The following is a 5175-nucleotide window of genomic DNA, read 5'->3' on the forward strand; positions in this document are numbered from 1 at the left end:
ACCTTCCGGGATGTAGATTACCACTAGAAAGTTAGGTCCACCTAGGCAATTCACATACACGACTCATATCTGCTAAGATTATTTACAATTAATACATGCAGACTGGGTTTACAATTAGATTGATGAAGCTGCTGATGACTGCTGGATGGCACGGACACGCTGATCAGGTGCTGCCCCTTTCTTGCAAAGAAAAAGGGGGGTGTACTGCATGGGTAGTTGACCGGTACTGGTCAACAAGCCAAATCTTCTACAATACTCTAGTTCTAGGCAACATGTGCATATGTATTATGTGTTGTGCGAGGAAGTTCCCCTTTTGGGGGGCGAATTACAAGATCAGCAACAGGCCTTTTGATATGAAGATTGTTGGGAGGCAGTGGGTTTGAACTTGAAGCAGAGTCCTGAGCGTTAGCAACTGGAGATCCATAAGTTTTAGCTCGTGTTTGAAGATCAACCGTTTTGAATGTGTAAACGGTCAACGATCCTTCACCAGAGGAAGGATGATTTGAACCATTGCTTCCCCCTTGCAGGGGATGACGTGTATTTGCAATAAGAAGTTGTTACTGCTGAGCAGGGAAAGGGTTGTGTAGGACCGTGAGGGTTCATCCAGTGTCCTTTTGAGCAAGAATATCCGTGCATCCTTGGAGACGTGGACATCGATGTGTCATATGGTCTTCCGCGCAGATTTTGCAAGGGAACTTGACAGCTTTGTTCTTTCCATTGTCAGGTGGTACAAGAACTTTCTTCTTTGGGTTGGATTGCTTGGATGGCTTTCTTCAGAAGAAGAGGTCTTTTTCTTATTCTTCTTATTCTTGCCACTGGGTTTCTATGTAGACTGCACAGAGTTTTTCACAAAGGTAGGAAGAGCAGTCAATTGGGTAGCGAGATCAACGAACAACTAGGAAATGTGTCCGCCGAGTTGTTTTACAACAAACCCAAAGGTAGCACTGATAATGCCATCAACGTGTGCGCCGAGTTGTTGAGTAGCGAGAGCATTGGGGATTACGTCGTATAATGCGCCAAACTACGAATAAAGCAAATCTAAGTGATGGGCACGACGAATGGATTAGTTTTCAGTGACTGCACCACCTAAGGCAATGTCCTTGGCGATTTTGGGAAGAAGAGATTTACAGAACCAATCTGCTAATAGATAATCCGGAATGGGGACTTTCACTAGCCTCCGCCTACATCTCCATTCATGAATGTGATCGGAGATGTGGGTGGAAGTGTATTGGCTTAAGGTAGTAAGGAGTTCCGTCCCGATTTCATAGTGGATGGGCAACTGAAAGTTCTTTAAAAGTTCCATCGCCAAGGCGCCAGAGGTATTAACTGACGCGCGTGGTAACTCAATGTACCACTTGACGGCATTGTCAGTAAGGGTGTGGGGGAAGAGCCAGAGCCAGATATTGTCATCCACCATGGAGTTTGATACGCGCCATAGATGATAGGAGTTGACATGTTTACCCGGATCATCCCATTGTTTTCCTTTAAACTTCGGGATGTCAATAGGTATTTATGCGGGATTGAGGACCAATGAAAGTTATGGTAGATGGGGTAATTGGTCAGTTTGTACAAATCGGGGATGTCAAGTATTGCCAAAAAAGGCAAAGTATTTTGTGCCCCCGAGTCTGACCAGGGTGCTAATGAATAACTTGAGGGACCTTGCAGTGCACCCATCATATTGTTCCCAACATTATACATAGGGTTTTGCTGAATAATAGTTTCCTTGAGGAAAAGTCATATAGTGTGGCTGTCCATATGGGATGTTAGGCTCGGGTATATAAGCTTGATTGTCCCCAGGATAAAAATTGCCCCCTTGACTTAATTGAGGTTGAGAATGGGGTGCCCAAATGGATTAAGCGAGATCGGGTTGAGGAATCCCGCTAGCCACATAGTTGGTCATAGGCAGATGACTGACATATGGAAGATTGATGTCAATTAATGACTGTCCATCTTGTCCTATAAGCGGAGGGGGAACCGTAATGCCCCCTGCCGGTATATGCATGTTGGGAACCGTTCCTCTTGGCATTTGAACTTGGGGGTTGAACTAAATAAAGGATTCCACCCAAAGGGATTACTGAAGGGACCCGTACTAACAACACTATTTGGAGCGCTAGCCACAAGTCCAGGAGCAGACACAAAAGGGGCAAAAACCGGTATGTACAGGGTTCCACTCGTGTTAGGTGTAGCTAAGTTGCTTGGACTTGGCATAGTTTGGATAGCGGGTTTACCGATCAATTGTGTGTTACTTACTATTGGTTGGGAAAGTGAGGGTAGACCAAAGTTGTCCACAAAAGCCCATGAAGCATTATTCGTCGAGGGAATGGTGGATATAGGTACAGTTGAAGACATGGTAGGTACAGGTGCAACTTGAATCAATAGCGGTCCCAAAGGATCAGTGATGGGAGGATTATAAGGAGGTACAAAACCTTCAGTGAAAAAATCTTTTAGTAGTATTGTGTCCTGGGATGTATGGTTTGATTCAGTGTAAGATACTAGAGATTGATTACCTGAAGATGGGTAATCCAGATCACCGAGGCTTGGCAGATCCTTCACAGTCAATGGAAGAAGACCTTGTTGTCACTGATATATTTTATCAATTTTTTTATAGTGATATTGATTATAGTCTCATTGATAACAAACCGACACCTAAAAAATAAAAAATACTCTAAAAGTCAATCAGCAAGCAGGGGATGACTCTATCTGATAACCACCGTTTGGTGGAGATGAAACCCAGTATCACAATGGATAAAAGCGAGAGATGGCCAAATCTACAGCTACGATTACTCTTGAGCTTCACCCGAACCTCAAATTAAGGGGCCAAGTACTCTCGTGAAGACAAGCACCCTCTCAAAAACTGAAGACGGAGTAGGTTCGTCTATTTAGGTTCTAGGGCAACCTGCCCCAGCCACCTTCTGTTTGTCCCTAAAAAGTATGGCCACTATGGTTACCTCAAATCACAGACATTACTGGGGGGACATGGTCGCAGATAGTACGCTATGTGGGCAGGTCATCTGAGTCCCCGACTCAGCTCCGATATCCCTAAAGGGATCCCTAACACGCAAAATAGCCAATGGAGATGCAATCGAAGGCAAGCTACCTTCTATCACATTCCAATGTTGTCTCTAATTTAGCTCTACTTTCACTAGAGCAGTCCCAGACAATGTTGTTAAAAGCGCGATCGGGATTTAATCGGCGCCGGGAAAAAAGCGGAAAAAATCGTTAAAATCGGGAAAAAATCGGAAAAATCGGGAAAAAATCGTTTGGCACAAAAATATTCATTTTTTTTCATTTTTTTTCAATTTTTTTAATATCTAAACCATCTACAACATAAAATAAATACATTGACACATAAATATGATAAAAAAACTAATATATAAGATGTTTAATATCATTTCTAGCGCTAAAATCACACATAACATTGAATCATGTCCTGAATAGTAAGTCCTGAGTCCCAACTCAGCCTCAAAATATCAACAAAAAATATGATAATGTATCTCATCATGTCATAATGTCATATACAATAAAATGAAAGTCTAAGACTCTAATCCTATTGATTTCCTCTGCCCCTCTTGCGAGAAAATGTCACTGCTTTCCCTTTCCCCCTAGATGAAGATGCTGGTGCCTGTGGTGGTGGAAATGGCAGTGGAGTCTGACGTGCTCTAGAAGCTGAAGAAGTAGCTGTAGAAGTAGCAGCTACTGTAGGTAGACAGAGACCACGTCCTCTAGTGGTAGCCCGGGTAGGCGGTGTCACCTCCTCCTCCTGCTCCTCCAACTCCTCCTCCTCCTGCTCCTGCTCCTGCTCCTGCTCCTCCTCCTCCTCCTCCTCCTCCTCCTCCTCCCCCTCCTCCTGCACTAACCAATCCTCAGTGGGATCCATGAGAGGCCTCTCGGTCTCAACCCTCCATTCAGCAGTGGTGTCAATCTCATCCAATGAGATGGCATCCATATCAGGTGTCTTGTCTAGTTGCCTCACCCACAATCGAAGATTGTAGTAGACATAGACCATGTCATTAAGTCTACGGGACTCCAACCTGTACAAAGTTCATGAAATAATAATTAATAATTAATATTATAAAAAAAAATATTGTTTAATGAATTCAAAAATTTATTTGGAAATTTGCAATATTTTAAATGTTTAAGTGTTAAGTTGTTAACCTATTGCGCTTCTTGTTGTGTATTTTTTCAAATACACTCCAATTGCGCTCACATCCCGAGGAGCTGCATGTTTGGCTGAGGATACGTATGGCAAGCTTTTGCAAAAGGGGTACTCTGCCACCATACATCTTCCACCATGCGGCTACAACAAAATTACAAATAAACATAAGAAAAAAATGGAATTTGAAGAGACAATGAAATTTGAAACAAAGTTACAAAGTACAAAGTTACAAACTAAAAAATACCTGGCATTTTGACCGTCCTATCAAAGATAGCCATATCAAAGCCAAATGTGCCACCTGACATCTTATACGTCTCAATTTGTTTAGAGATCTCCATACGTTGTTCTGGAGTTCTCACCATCTTCTGGACACAGGTTAATAATCCATCCATGATTTCAGCGTCAAAATCAAACCCACATGCATAAGAAAATGCAGGGTTCAGGAAAAGCCCAGCAGCATGAATGGGACGATGGAGTGTGTTGTTCCATCGCTCATCAATGACGTTCCATAGAAGGAGTTGTCTCTGGAACCCATCATCTCCCTTGTCATCATAGTAGGACCGAATGGCTTCTTTGGCCCTGTCCATGGCTTCATACAAATAGCCCATTGCGGGCTTCTCACCATCTACCAACCGAAGAACCTTTACCAAAGGTTCAGTGACAGCGCACACCTCCTGCACTCCCGCCCAGAAGTCTTCTTGGTATGAAACAAGTCTGCAGACGGCCTCTCCTTCTGGTTTGCGGCTCATTGGCGAAGAACGCCACTCCTCTGAAACAAACATTCTCTTCAAATCCCACATAGATTTCAAGAGGGATTGAAGAGATATGAAACTCGTCGCAAACCGTGTAATGGCGGGGCGCACCAACTCTTTGTTGTTGGTGCATTTTCTCATCAAGCTAAGCACAGATGTGTGATTGTAAATAAATTTTGTGATGGTTTTTGATGAGTCAACAGCCTCTTTGACAAAGGGAATTTTCCCTATGTCCTCTAACATCAAATCAATACAATGGGCAGCACA

The 5175-nt window shown here is 43.2% G+C and overlaps 1 long non-coding RNA gene across 1 annotated transcript; it reads right to left on the reverse strand.

Moving 5' to 3' along the window:
• Positions 1–3845: 3845 nt before the first annotated feature.
• Positions 3846–4534, reverse strand: LOC149176453 (uncharacterized). The gene is made up of 2 exons (XR_016258646.1): positions 4156–4534; positions 3846–4031 (listed from the first exon to the last, which is right to left on the reverse strand). It is a non-coding gene; the product is annotated as an uncharacterized LOC149176453 (long non-coding RNA).
• Positions 4535–5175: the final 641 nt, after the last annotated feature.

The sequence above is a fragment of the Pinus tabuliformis genome, chromosome 4_1 (genome assembly GCF_031772625.1).
Source record: "Pinus tabuliformis cultivar Carrire ecotype Pingquan chromosome 4_1, CPIR1, whole genome shotgun sequence".
Classification (NCBI taxonomy): Eukaryota; Viridiplantae; Streptophyta; class Pinopsida; order Pinales; family Pinaceae; genus Pinus; species Pinus tabuliformis.